This window comes from Coenobita brevimanus, chromosome 47 (assembly GCF_032717465.1).
Source record: "Coenobita brevimanus isolate Jiangsu-jjx chromosome 47, ASM3271746v2, whole genome shotgun sequence".
In the NCBI taxonomy this organism is placed as follows: Eukaryota; Metazoa; Arthropoda; class Malacostraca; order Decapoda; family Coenobitidae; genus Coenobita; species Coenobita brevimanus.
In genome coordinates this window covers 20,556,991-20,573,010 of record NC_137000.1, presented here as the reverse complement: position 1 = coordinate 20,573,010, position 16,020 = coordinate 20,556,991, and the positions used below count along the sequence as shown (strand labels likewise).

General features: G+C 41.1%; 1 protein-coding gene across 1 annotated transcript in view; it reads right to left on the bottom strand.

Moving 5' to 3' along the window:
- LOC145399112 (solute carrier family 23 member 1-like) overlaps window positions 1–16,020 on the bottom strand; it is a 753,597-nt gene that overhangs the window by 324,697 nt on the left and 412,880 nt on the right. The gene's annotated exons all lie outside the window — the stretch shown is intronic.

Genomic DNA, 16,020 nt, shown 5'->3' with positions numbered 1-16,020 from the left:
CTCCGGGACTCTAACTTCCTCCCGGGCCAATCTACACATCTTCCACATCCATTCTACTACTATTTCTCCCGCATGCTTCAGCATTTCACCACACACTCCATCAATTCCTGGGGCCTTCCCCATTTTGACTTTCTTCATTGCTTCCACAACTTCCATCCTACTGATTTCTTCCTGTTTGCTCACCTCCCTTCTTCTCCCAGCCATTCCCCAACCACTTATACTCGCATTACTTTCATTCTCTATGTTCAACAGTTCATTAAAGTGTTCTCTCCACCTGCTCACTTTTTCTCCCTTCTTAACTAGTAATCTATCATTTTTATCATTTACGCTCCTACTAACTTCATTGCCATCCTGTCTGACTCTCTTTACCTCTTTCCAGAACATTTTCTTACATTCCCTCCACTTGACACTCAAATTCCTTCCAAATTCCTCATCCACTCTCTTCTTACTTTCTCTTACTAAACTTTTCACCTCTCTTCCTTTCTACATATAACTCTCTCTTCTGTCTCTCAAATTCTTCCACTCCCCTATTATATATTTATATATATATATATATATATATATATATATATTTATATATATTGGGGGAGGCGATGGCTCAATCGGTAGAGAGGTGGCCTGCGGTCCTACTGGACCCAGGTTCAAATCCCCGCTGGGGCAGTGAACAGTTTAAGGATTTGAATTTCATGTAAAGTAGATTTTACCAATCTATCAGAAGACCCGCCGACATGTCGTAAAAATACCCCCGCTAATACCAATACACCAGTCCTGTATGAGACAGCTCTAGCACGTATTCAATATGGACGGTGGGTGTTAGCTCCGAAGTGGTGACATGTGGAGGTATATGATATGTAGGAGGGCTACTGGGCCTTTATATCGGTCTGTGAAGCCTATGCCCAGAGTCGAGTACATAATATATATATATATATATATCTATATATATATATATATATATATATATATATATATATGGCACACACTCAAGCACGTGAGTGGACAGGTATATACTGTACCTTGCTAAGACATTTGTTGATAACTTTTGATTTATATGAAATGTTAGTGAATGTTTGTGGAGACATTGTTAGGGTGCATATCATGTGTTGGGGGAGAATAAAATATATATATATATATATATATATATATATATATATAAATATATATATATATATATATATATATATAATATGTATATATATATATATATATATATATATATATATATATATATATATATATATATATATATATATATATATATACATATACACACGACACACATCTACGGATGCCAGTGGACAGGTATGACACCGTGCTAAGACACTGAAAAGTTATCGTTTATGTTAAGTGTTCGTAAATGGTGCAGCGATTGGTCATACGGAAAGATATCACATCACTTGTGTAGTGCTACTCTCAATGGAAGGTGCTGCGTGACAGTGTTTTTCGCTAAGAAACTATACCTCAGACTGAACTCTGATGTGTCAGTGCTTGCCACGATGGATAGGTTTGTCTTCTGAGGGGTGGCAGAAGGTTTTGTTCCAGGAGACCAAGAGTGAGGAGGAGCTGCCGAGCGATGCTTTGAGTGGGCAGGAGGGCTGGGATGACGTCCCGTGCCGTTCCCGTCAGGAGGCTTTGCCCCAACCCCTACCACCATGGAAGCAGACACCACCACCAGCGGCAGGACCCTCAGCCCAGCCATCATCTTCACTTGAACCTTCAGCCATCGCCTTTGCTTGGACCTCTCGCTCTGGTGGCCGTCGCAGTCTCTCCACCTCTAGCCTCCAGTTCCCTCTTGGCCGAGCCCATGCCACCAGTTGCAGGGCCTAGTTACAAAACATAGACACGTGCATGCGGCGCAGTGTCTGCAGTGCAACTGGTGTAGGATACAACTGTGTCATCATCCCCTGCCCAGTCAACAAGGGCGCTGTCTGCGACAGCATTCATCCCCCTCAACGTGTTGCAGCAGCATCAGCTAGCCTCGACGTCCTCATGGGAGCCATCACCACCTCGATGAGGACGTCGTGGTCCGCAGCCCAGCTATGGGGGGTGGCCAAGGCGTGGCCGAGGAGGTAGAAGGGTGTTGGTAGGCAGAGCCACTGACACCACTGCGGAAGGTGTTGTCACTGAGGATCCAGGGTGGAACAGTGGCCCAGTCACATCACATAATGGGCCCTTCACAGGATCCCCAGGAATAAGGGTGGATCCGCCAACAATGCCCCCACAGTTCTTCCAGCATTTCTTCATCAGGGAGTTGTTGACATATTTCACCCGCGAAACCAACAACTATGCATTATTCCTTGGGACTGTGTTTGATGCATGGTTCATTTGCAGTGAAGAGGAGATGGCCAAGTTCCTGGGGTTGTACTTTTTCATGGGGATCATCAATTTGCCAACCATTAGGCATTACTGGAGAAGTTCTCGTCTCCACAACTACCCCCTTTTCTGGCAAGTGATGAGTGGGAGGTGGTTCAGGGCCATCCCAAAACACTTTCATGCCTTCAACTCACTCGCCATACCCCAGGACAATCGCAATTGGCTCATCAGAGTTTGCACGGTAATGGAGTACCTCCTTCAGCGGTTCCAAGACACCTACCTATCCAAGGAGCACCTCAGCCTTGACGAGGGCTCACTGGCATGGAAAGGGTAGCTCAGCTTCTGCGTTTGCAACCCCATGAAGTCCTCGAAGTACTCCATCAAGCTAAACATCCTGCCTGAGGCTTCCTCGGGGTACATCTGGAACTTCGAGGTGTATACAGGGCAGAAGAAAACTCTCCAGAACAAGTAGAAGTGCTGAATGACCAGGGATACAAAGATTACATGGACAACTTTATAACTCTGTATCCCTGTGCAAATGACTCTTCAGTGCAGGAACCGATGTATGTGGGAACCTACACCTGGCAAGAGGAGCACCGAAGCAGCTGCAGGACATCGCCAGGGCCAAGAGCCTGCCTAAAGGGGGCATGGCAGCAAGGCACAAGGACAGTGTGATGGTGTTGCTGTGGAAGGTCAAGCGCATCGTCAACATGGTCTCCACCTTCCAAAAGCAGGTTTGAGGGAAGATCAGGGGTCCTGACAGGAGGACAACCTATGTCCAGATGACTGTGGACAAGCTGTCATGGTGGAGGACGACAACCAGCACATGGGTAGGGAGGACCACTTCAACCAGATGGTCCAGTATTATCTCAGCCAGCAGCAGACCATGAAGTGGACCAAGAATATAACCTTCTTCATTCTGATGGCCATCTTCAACGCATTTGCCCTATATAAGAAGTGCTCGTGTGAGTCAGTCAGTCTGCTGGACTTTCTGGAGGAGATAGTTGACAAGCTCCTTCATTTTGATGAAGCAGAGTGGCCCGCATCATGGCCGGTCATCCACCATGCCCCTGACCATCCAACCCGATGGCCAGCAGGACCTCTGGCACTTGTGGCACCTGCAGCAGCAGCAGCAAAAGTGCCAACACCACCTTCTCCTGGGCCAGCACCATATCCTGGACCAGCACCAGCACAGGTGCCAACACCATCATCTCCAGGATCAGCACCAGCACAGGAGCCAACGCCACCATCGCCTGCAGGATCAGCATGGGTGCCCAGACCACCATCTGCAGCAGTTCCTGGTCCGTTGGGAGAACCTGCCGCTGCTGCCGTGCCAGGCCCTGCAGCTGCGCCTCCAGGAAGACAGGACCAGGAAAGACAAGGGGGACATCCAACCAAGCATCGACGAGTCATCAACGACAGAGTGCGGTTGGATCACACACTGGGCCATCGACAGGAGAGGATCCCATACTGAAGGAGGTTCCGGTGCACCCTGTGTGCCCTGGCGAAGATGAGGAGGGACACAAGTCACATGTGTCCTGTTTGTGATATGCTGCTTTGCATGGGTAATTGCTTCAAACGGTACCATGCTGAGCGAAGTATTCCCTAGTGTAGCATACACACACACACACACACACACACACACACACACACACACACACACACACACACTACATAACTCCTCATCTTCAAACCCCTGGAGGAAGTGAGTTTTCCGAATTTGTTGATTTATATATTGACGTATTTCAGTACCTCTATACTTTTCACACAAATAAGCATTGTTTTCTACATATTACATATATGACAGGAAGTACAGCTTCTGTATAGGTAACTAGAAAAAAAACTAGTAGTCGAGTTTCTTATAGCACTATAAAAACAACCCTTGGAGATTTTACATGTAGACTTTGAAAAAAACAAAATAAAACCTCTAGTGGGCAAAAATACTGTACAGTATATAGGTCTGGGTGAGACAGGAAAAATTGACAGTGCTCTTGAAGGTATGTTGTTCTTTTTCATCCAGGTAATAGTCGCGTTGATGTTTTGACATCATGAGGAAGCATATAAAAATAAATATTTGTACATGACAAATGAAAAAAAAACAGGCTTTGGGAGCATATTTTTAAGGTAAAGATGGGGAGAGTTTTTTTTTTTTTTCTCACTTGCAGTAAAACTATGCAGCGCTTGGAGGAGTATTCTACCTTTGTCGTCCATTTACTTGAAAAGTATTGGACATATCGATTTCCTTTAAGAACTATGATAAAGATCAGTGAATTCTACGTATGTTCATCACCAAAATATAAGCCTTTGGGAGCAAATTTTTTAGGTAAAGGTGGGGGAAGAGGGTGTTTTTTTCTCACTTGCAGTAAAATTATGCGGCGTTTGGAGGAGTACTCTACCTTTGTTTTCCAATTACTCGAAAACTATTGGATGTATCGATTTCCTCTAAGAACCATGATAAAGATCAGTGAATTCTACGTATGTTCATCACCAAAATTTAAGCCTTTGGGAGCATATTTTTAAGGTAAAGGCTGGGGAAGAGAGTGTTTTTTTCTCACTTGTAAAACTAGGCAGCACTCGGAGAAATATTCTACCTTTGCCCTCCATTTACTCGAAAACTATTTGCCGTATCGATTTCCTGTAAGAACCATGATATAGATTAGTGAATTTTACGTATGTACAGGGCATAACAATGTAATATCTCTAATGAAAAGTCGTTGTTACGTAGGCGGGAATATAGCGGTTATTGTGAGAGCATGACAAAAGTGCAGCACGGCCGTGAGTACCTAGTAGGTTTTTGCTATTTACTCGGACACTATGAGGCGTATAAAAAATCTGCGGGTACCATGAGAAAGCTCATGAAATTCTACACAAGATTATGAACTAAAAGCATAACGTGTGAGAAAACTTTTGCGGTAGAGCTCCCTGAACAAAAATTTTTTTTAAGGCTTTCATTTTTTTTGCTATATTCTCGAAAACTACAAATCGTATCACAACCAGACAAATCTTATTAGAAAGCTGATGAAATTCTCTATCAGAACATCCAATAACATTTTCTGTATGATGGAAAACATTCTAACTAGGATGTTGGGAAGTGAGATTGACATTCCGAAATGTTTATTCTCACCGGCCAAATGTATTTTATTTTTATTTATTTATTTATTTTTTTTGCTTATCGGCAAGAACAAACATCGGCGAATAAGATGATGTACGTTTCATGACAATATAATAAATTATAGAGGTTTGGGTGGTGAAAATAAGGCGAGAATACACGTTTTCAGCGGCACGTGGGCGGGCTGGCAGGGAGGGTGGAATAAAATCGTGCACCGGAAAACTTATTAAACTTAGGCTATCTGTGCGCAAGAGGATTAAGTACTGTTTTCATTTTCACTTTTACTATATTTCAGGATTACTTAACAAAAGGATATATTGTTATGAAACCACGAAAAATCACAAAGAATATGTGGAAAGGTATACTGAGCCTGCCAAAAGATAGGTGGATAATAGCCCGACTGACTGATCCCGGTGTGGTTGTCAGCTGAAAGAGTTTGTTTTTAAAGTTTAAACTCGCATGCGAAGTTGCAATGAAAAGAAAACAGAACTTCATTTTCTTTCATTAATTATATGGGATACTAAGTTAGTTTGTAACAGCTGAGTTCTTGATTTCAAAAGTAACATAAAGGATCACTTAGAAATTATCAAAATATATTACGTATTATGGGAAAAAAAAGCCAAAAATGTCAAATTACAAGAAGAAAACTACCAGCTATATTTTGGAGCCAACCACCTCAAAAAAGGCCAAAGTGGAAGGATCTGGCCTTTAAAAAAATCCAACTTTGCAACCCTGCTAGTACACCAAAAATTGCCTTGAGCAAACAAAATTACTATGTAATCAGATAATAACACAGAGATGCGATATTGCCACAATCGCTTCACCAGCACCACCAAAACCACCCTCATCGTTAATAACATTTCATCATCATCTTATAAACCCAGTGTCACTGGTATGAATAGGGAAGGAATGATCCACATATTGCTAAGTGAAAATAGTTAACACCTCCATTCACATATCACTTACACATAAGCCTGTTCTTTACTACATCATCTCCCCACTCACGTATTTTCCCCAATGGACCCCATTACATCTTATTGGCCTGTGTTCCTCCATGGAGTTTTGACTCATTTTCCCTCATGAATTCACTTCCCTCACAGACCTATTTCCTCACAAACCAATTTTTGCCCATGAACAGGGCCGAGGAGAAAGGGAGGGGCAACTAGGGCAGTTCCCAGAGCCTGGGCCTGAGGGAGAGCTCGCACTCTCCAAGACTGTTAAGAGGGAAAAAATATAACACACCGTAGTTCACTCTATAATGACTCATTGGATTTCTAATATATATATATATATATATATATATATATCATATATATATATATATATATATATATATATATATATAAGAATTAGAAATAGTTATACTTAAACACATTAAAACAAGACTATGTATAATATTTATAGTACATAGTTGTGTATTACTGTATTTTATGCAATACTGAAGACGCCGAGGGATTTAGAGAACCTATGACCCGCCGTTTTCTTTTGTTTAACCTAACCTCTTATAGACTTAACAATCATAAATATAATTACATAAACAAAATACCTGTATTCGGTATATTCGATATACAATAGTATGTTTAATGTATGATACCTGAAGCTATAAGCAGCCTACCATTTTGTTTGAATTTAGGTGAAACTCATGTATCAGTTTGCCATGGGATCCAACACGGAATCTAGATGAGCTGATACACCCATTTTCTCTTATTTCAAGTTTTTCCTCACTCGACAAAAAAAATGTCCCGTGACACTCGACAAAAAAAAATGTCCCGTGACGCTTAGGGAGCGGTCTGGCCATGAGCTAGACTTCGAGTATAATATATTCAACATAGTTTTCAGGGGAAAGGGTCCCTTAGTCGATAAGCTTGCCCAGGGCCTGGTGGTGGCTGGTAGCGGCCCTGCCCATGAACCTACTCTCTCATGGACGTATTTCTTCCTTTGACCTGTCGCTTAATTTTTCCTATGAACCTGTTTACTCTCTTTCGGACGTATTTTCTTCTTTGGACTCTTGATCCTCTATCAACTTATTTTTCCTGTGAACCTATTTACTCCTATGGGACTTTTTCCCGTGGATCTGTTATCGCCAAGGACGTATTTTCCACCAAGGACCTATTTTCCTTCATGGACCCATTTTCCCTCCATGGACCCTTTTAGCCTAACATGACCTACTTTCGATGAACATATATTTTTTTCCACTGTCCCATTTTCCCTGTGGACCTAGTATCTCACCATGCCACCCACCAGAACATCAATTGACCCTATTTTCTCACATGAATCGATTTCCTCCTTCAACGTTTTTTTTTTTTTTTTTTTTTGCCAGTTCAATCTGTGTTTGCAGTTGCGGCCATTTCCCCCAAGAACATATCCCAAGTGGACCTACTTTCCCATGTGGACCTATTCCAAGCATGGGTCTGTTCCTAAGTGAATCTATTTTCCCATACCTACCTACCCACCTGCTCACCCACCCAGTATATTAAGCCCATCTCCTGGCTTGTTCTACAGTAAGCCATACATCCACCCACTAATTCACAAGGCCCATCCACATACCCATCAAGCTCTGAATCATATTCACGTGCTCAGTCCACCCGAACACACCCCTCCTCCCATCCATCCACCTTCCCCACTCTGTCCTCCAATTCACCCCAACCTATCCACCCACCATTGCACCACATATTACCCACCCACCCACAGCCCCCTACCCACCCACCCACAGCCCCCTACCCACCCTACCCTACGCTACCCACCCACCTACCTCACCTCATCCATTCAGATCACCCTGCCTGCCACCCCACCCACTTCACCCACATCACTCAACCCACCTGTCCACCCACCTTGCCATCTTTCCCCCACCAGTTAACCTACACTTCCCATTCATCGATCAACCTACTCACCCGGCCACTAAGCTTGAAACGCCATAAGACACACACACACACACACACACACAAGAAGTCAAGGAGAACAGACGTGCGCCGACAGCGCTCCATACCGAGCCAGCACGGCCAGTGGCATTGCTTAAATTAGTATCTTCATATGAGTCAAGCTCTGTACCAGGTTAGACTAAATGACTTTTAATTATTAAAAATAAAATAATAAGAAGTTTAAACAAGACTTGTTCAAACAGAAAAGAGAACCGAGTGGTGAAAGAATGCGCTCAGTCAGCTGAGGTTTGTTTAGACTACAACTGCCCCGGGGAATGTAAGTACTCTGTGCTTTTAGTATTGCAAAATGGCCACATACTTTAGTAAAGCAAATTTGGAAAAGGAAAGGGATAAAGGTAGAAAGCAAGATGATGATTTCTACCAAGAACTGGTTGAAATGGAGACTCACAACAGACTGGTTGAACGTGTACACAAACTAGAAATGGCTTTCAAAAATGAAATTGATGAAATAAAGAAGCAGATGCACTTGCAGAAGGAAGAAATAGAAAAACTAGGAAGGGAGGTCAACAAAAAAGACACAACCATCAGTGAACTAACAGTGGAATTGAGTACACTTAGGAAGAAAATGAGTGAAATGGCAAGTACAGTAGTCAACCATGAGAGTATTATGGAAGAGTTCAAAAATGATACAAAGACAATTAGGCAAGTAAGGAGTCTGATAAATCAGAGCAGTGATATTGAGGAGAAGATAACACAGGCGAATGGAGCTGTGCAAAGCTATAAAAATGATGTGGAAACCATTTATGCTGAAATGGTGAAAGAAAAGAAAGACTTGGAAACAAGGGTGGAAGAAAAAAACATTAAAAAGGAAGTGAAAAGAATAATCCAAAACAACCCAACGTTAGTCAGAGATTCAGTAGATATCAACAAATCTATAGTAATCACTGGTATAGAAGATGAAGAAGTAAAAAACAAGATCACAAGAGACAAAAAGGAGATGGCAAATGTAATGAGCTTACTGAAAGAAGTATCAGAGGAAATCTGTAGTAAAGATATAGAGGAACACAAAAGGTTAGGGAAATCCGAGAAAAGCAAGACAAGACCTCTAAAGGTAACTTTCCAGAGTGTAAACACTGTGGAGGAGATACTAAAAAATGCAAAGAATCTTATGGAAAAAGAGGAGTTCAAAAATGTATGGATAAAAAGATGCCTAACACAAGAGGAACTGGAATTACTGAAAGAGAAGAGGGAGGAAGCAAAAACAAAAAATGAGGGAAGATCAGAAGAGGAGAAGAATACATTGTAAAAAAAAAAGTAATAGGATTGCAGGTACGAAAGTGATACACAAACAGGAGGGAATAAAAAGGAGGAAGGTAGCAGAACCATGTTATGACAAGTATATAAACAAGATGATAAAGTTGATGTACTCAAATGTGGATGGAATGGTATCTAAATTACTAGAGATGAATGATTATGTCAGAGACAATGAACCACATATAATATACCTAACTGAAACAAAATGAACACCAAGGATATCCAATGACATACTAAACTTAGAGGAATACAATATATGGAGAAGAGACAGAAACTTAAAAAAAGGAGGAGGAATTATAATATTAACTAAGAAAAATCTAAAAGTCAATGAAATCAAACTAGATATACCATCACAAGTAAAACTGATTGCAGTAGAGATGAACACATCTGAAGGGAAAGTAATTTAGCCAATTTGTACATGCCACCCAGATCAAACACATAGGAAAGAGACGAATATGAGGACCTGGCAGAGAGTACAATTCAGAGTTTAAGATCATTACTACATAAAATGGAAGAGAAATCGGAAAGAATTATACTAACCGGAGATTTTAATACAAATATAAATTGGAATACTCTAGATATAATTAGCCAAGAAAGCTGTTGGGACCAAAAGCTCCTGGATCTCGTGCGAGAGTTTTTCCTAGCGCAACATGTGAGGGAAACCACCAGAAAAAGAGGACTCGATGTACCTTCAATGCTAGATCTAATATTTACAAGGCAAGAAAATGATATTGACAGTTTAGTATCCATGTATACTTATAAATATCTTTCTTCTCAAACAGCGTATTTCCAATCACCATCTCTCGCTCAACACACATCGCTATCATTCGTTCCCCATTTTCATTTCTTCCAGGCACACCATGCATACCAACTACACCTTCAACTGCTACATTTCCCACTCTAGCATTCAGATCTCCCATCATTACCACATTCACATTCGTTCCAAAACTCTGCAGACACTCATCAACATCATTCCAGAAAGATTCCCTCTCTTCTTCATCCCTTTCACTACAACGCCCATATGCACTCACAAACACCCACAACTCACGTTCAAATTTCGTTTTCACCCACATCAGTCTCGATGACACCTTCCATTCAATCACACACTGCTGTACTTCGGGACTCACTAACAAGGCCACACCTTCTCTTGCCCTTCCTCTGTTAACACCTGACAATCTTCCATTCACACTTCCAAACATAGACTCACCCTTCCCTTTCATCTTCGTTTCACTCAAAGCTAACACATCCAACTTTCTTCTCACAAACATTCTTCCAATCTCCTCCCTTTTAGCCTCAATTCTACTACATCCACGCACATTCATAGACCCAGTCTTCAGGGTACGGGGATAACTCCATCCCCCATCCCTTTCTCTGGCCTGTCTCTTTTTAGGAACTAAAAAACAGAGGAGGGGGTCCCTAGTCCCCTCACCCCGCCCCTTTTAGTCGCCTTTTACGACACGCAGGGAATACGGTGGCAGTATTCTTCCTAACATAACCTGGCCGCAGAGTAGTAGTACCACCCCATAGTGCGGCCAGTTTGTGTCCCCCCCGCCGCAGAGGGGATATATATATATATATATATATATATATATATATATATATATATATATATATATATATATATATATATATACGCTATACTCAGGCATGTGTGAGGCTAGTCACTCTCATCTTAAATGTCAGGATCAACTTACCTAGCCCCTGGATCCTACGCTCCTCATGAGGCAACGTAAGATTGGATGATGAGTGGATGGATGAATACATTATACTATATATAAATATATATATACTGTATATATATATATATATATATATATATATATATATATATATATATATATATATATATATATATATATATATATATATATATATATATATATATATATATATATATATATATATATATATATATATATATATATATATATATATATATATATATATATATATATATATATATATATATATATATATATATATATATATATATATATATATATATATATATATATATATATATATATATATATATACTGTATAAATATATATACTATATATATATATATATCTATCTATCTATTGCCAGACGCCTCAATCCCGTTTGGGGTGGCCACAAACAAATCGCCTCCAAGTCGCCCTGTCCCCCGCCATTTCACTACCCTGCTCCCAACTCACACCCCCCGCTCTCATATACCTCACCCCCCCATCCCTCCATCTCATCCACGGTCTCCCCTCCCTCTTCCACCCTCCACCTCGCTCACATACACTCTCTTCGTCAGTCTTTCACCCTCCATCCTCTCCACATGGCCAAACCACCTCAGTGTGTTCCTCACAACGCTTCCTATCACATCCACATCAACACCACAACGCTCCTTTATATCCTCATTCGTCAGCCTGTCTCTCCACGTGACTCCACAAGCTCCTCTTAAATAACTCATTTCCACTGCTCTCACTCTTGACTTGTGTCCTTCCAACAACGTCCAAGCTTCACTTCCGTACGTTAGAGTTGGTATCACAATACTCTCATGTAGTAACTTTTTTACTTCCATGCTCACTTCCCTGTTTCTTATCACTGCTTTCAAGGAACCAGCAACCTTTCTTCCCTGCTGTACCCTTTCAAGCACTTCACCCTCCAAACCTCCATCCTTACTCATCACACTACCCAAATACTTAAACGTACTCACATTTTCCAATTCCTCACCATCCAACCTCGCTATACATTCACTGACTTCACCTCTCTCAAAGACCATCACTTTACTCTTCCCTACATTCACCTTTAGGTTCCGTTTCTTACACACTCTCTCAAACTCATCCACCAAGCCTTGCAGCTCCCCTTCATCTTCACTCAACAACACAGTATCATCTGCAAACAACAGTACAGGAGTTTCCAAACACTATCCTCTCTCACCAGGGCCACTCCAACATCCACTACCCTACCTTGTACCTCTTTTATTACCCCATCCATGTACAGATTGAACAACCATGGAGACATGACACATCCCTGTTTCAAACCAACTTTCAAAGAGAAAAATTCACTTAGTTCACCATCCACACGCACTGCAGCCTTAGCACCATCATACATACTCTTCACAGCATTCAACAACTTCCCATCTACTCCATATATTCTTAACACTTTCCACAATCCTTGTCTATCCACCCTGTCATATGCTTTCTCCAAATCCATGAAAGCCGCATACAACTTCTTTCCCTTCTCTAGAAACTTTTCCACTAAAGATCTAAGAATGAATATCTGATCTACACAACCTCTTCCCTTCCTAAAGCCTCCCAGTTCTTCTCCAACTAATTTCTCTGTTCTTTCTCTAACTCTGTCTTTAAGTATCCTACCATACACTTTTCCTATTATACTAAGAAGACAAATGCCCCTATGATTACCACACACTTCTTTTTGCCCTTTTCCTTTGTACAAAGGAATAATTATACCTGACTTCCAATCCTCCGGGACTCTACCTTCCTCCCAGACCAATCTGCACATCTTCCACATCCATTCTACTACTATCTCTCCCCCATGCTTCAGCATCTCACCACACACTCCATCAATTCCTGGGGCTTTCCCCGATTTAACTTTCTTCATTGCTTCCACAACCTCTATCCTACTGATTTCTACCTGTCTTCTCACCTCCCTCCTTCTCCCAGCCATTCCCCAGCCACTTATACTCGCATTACTTCCATCCTCTACGTTCAACAATTCCTTAAAGTGTTCTCTCCATCTGCTCACTTTTTCTCCCTTCTCCACTAGTAATCTACCATGTTTATCTTTCACTCCCCTGCTAACTTCACTTCCACCCTGTCTTACTCTTTTCACTTCTCTCCAGAACATTTTCTTACAGTCCCTCCACTTTACACTCAAATTCCTTCCAAATTCCTGATCCACTCTCTTCTTACTCTCTCTTACTAATCTTTTCACCTCTCTCTTCCTTTCCACATATAACTCTCTCTTCTGCCTCTCAACTTCTTCCACGCCCCTATTTCTCATCCATTCATTGTATGCTTTCTTCTTTTGTGCCACAGCCTGTTTCACCTCTTCAGTCCACCACGCTGTTCCTTGCACCCCCCTCCGTCTTCTCTTCCTTCCACACACCACATCACATGCTGCACATATTTCTTCTGTAAATATCTTACACACACCTTCCACGTCTCCCATCTGCTCCAATTCATATTTGCCCAATCGTTCCTCCACTTCTCTCTTATACTCTGCCTTTTTCTCATCCTCTTGTAACCTTTCCACTCTCCTTGCAACTACTCCTTCCTCTCGTCTTTCCCTTCTTCTATTCCTCCATCTTACTTGCATCCTAATTCTGGCCACCACCAAGTAGTGGTCAGAAAGGCCACTCCCCAACCTCTATAAACTCTTGCATCCAATATACATCTTCGCATCCTTTCATCCACACACACATAATCAATCATTGCCTTCCTTTCATTCAGTTCACCACCCACCCTTCTCATCACTCGCCATGTATACCTGTGGATCATTTTATGCCTGAAGAGGGTATTGGCTATTACCAACCCCCTCCCAGCACAGATGTCCACTAACGCACTCCCATTCTCATCTATCTCAGCAGGCACACCCCACTCACCAACTATTCCATCCACCTTCACATTACCAACTTTACCATTCATATCACCGATCAAAAACACTCTCTCATTCCTTCCAAACTTTTCCATGCACACTTCCACATTTGTCCAGAACTCTTCTCTCACTCTTCTAGCACGATCTTGCGTTGGCGCATACACACACACAATCGCCCACATTTGTATTCCAACTTTCAACTTTACCCACACAATCCTTGACCCAACTGATCCATACTGTCTTATGCTCTTCTTCCATCTTTTACTCACAACTATACACACTCCTTCCTTTGCCCTCTCATTCTCATCTACTCCTGCACATATACCCCATCCATACTCCCATTCTCTCACACTTTCTCCTCTCCATTTTGTTTCAGTTATTCCACATACATCCACTTTCGCATCCTCAAGCACCTGGACAATCTCTCTCTCTTTCACCTCATCATTCGCTCCTCTTACATTCCATGTACACATTACCAAGTCCTTTGTCCGGTCCTGGGTCGTCAACGTTTGGTCAGTCCTTGTCCGAGGCTTCTTGTTTGTTTTTTTAGTTAGTTGTTTTCCGGGGAGGGGCACTAACCCTCCGCCAACCCTTTTAGTCGCCTTTTACGACATATATATATATATATATATATATATATATATATATATATATATATATATATATATATATATATACAGTATATATATACATATATATATAATTTATTTATTTTTTATGAAAGAGAGATGGAACCAAAGGTCAGGAGCCCGCAAACCGTTCCTTCCAAGAAAAAACAAAACAAAAATAATACAAGAGAGCCAAATTCAAGATCCGTTCATGTGTGTGTGTGTGTGTGTGTGTGTGTGTGTGTGTGTGTGTGTGTGTGTGTGTGTGTGTGTGTGTGTGTGTGTGTGTGTGTGTGTGTGTGTGTGTGCAGTTATTTTTATATATAGGTCTATAAACAAACATTTCCTTTATATATAAATATATTTATATTAATATTTATTTGTTTATTTACCCTCTCGAGAGCAGGTGGTTTAAGTCGTTAGATTGATTAACTACCTGTAAAGCGCACCATGACACGAATCTGGTAAAAAAAAAAAAAAAAAAATTACACATCGGCGGAAAACTTGTGTCCTCCTTTGTTTGCCACGATGTGCATCGTGGTGCGTTGTACAGGTGCCAGACAGGTAAGGTGTCGTTTGGGTTCACTTCACGAATGCAGTGTTCAATTATTTCAATAGCTTTGACTTTATACTGTATAACTTTTACAAGTAAACCTGCACCTTACCCAGTTTTCCCTTAGGTCTTCACCTCATTATGTCTCACATGTCATTATAAGGCATTACATCGTATGTTATACAGTATAAAGTCAGAGCTATTGAAATATCTGAACATTGCATTCGTGAAGTGAACCCAAACGACACCTTACCTGTCTGGCACTTAAGCTGCATTTCTTGCAAAGATGAAGACTACACCTTTTCACCCTCCGATTAAAATAACTGAACTTTAAATTAAAACAAGTGAGGTTTAGATTACTGTAAAAGCTTGATTTAAACCTTAGCTTTTAGTTTACCTTACTTTAGCTTAGCTTAGATTAGCTTTGCTTAACTTTTAGTATTTAGCTTAGCTTAGCCTAACTTGTAGCTTGTCCTTTAGCTTAAAACTTAGATTAGCTTTTATTTTTCAGTATACCTTAGCATATCTTTTACCTAAGCTTATCTTTTACCTTAAGTTATCTTTTACCATAGCATATCTTTTACCTTAGCTTAGCTTTTACCTTAGCTAGCTCACCAATTATCTGCTAGCTTAGCATTAGCTTTTAGCTTAGCTTA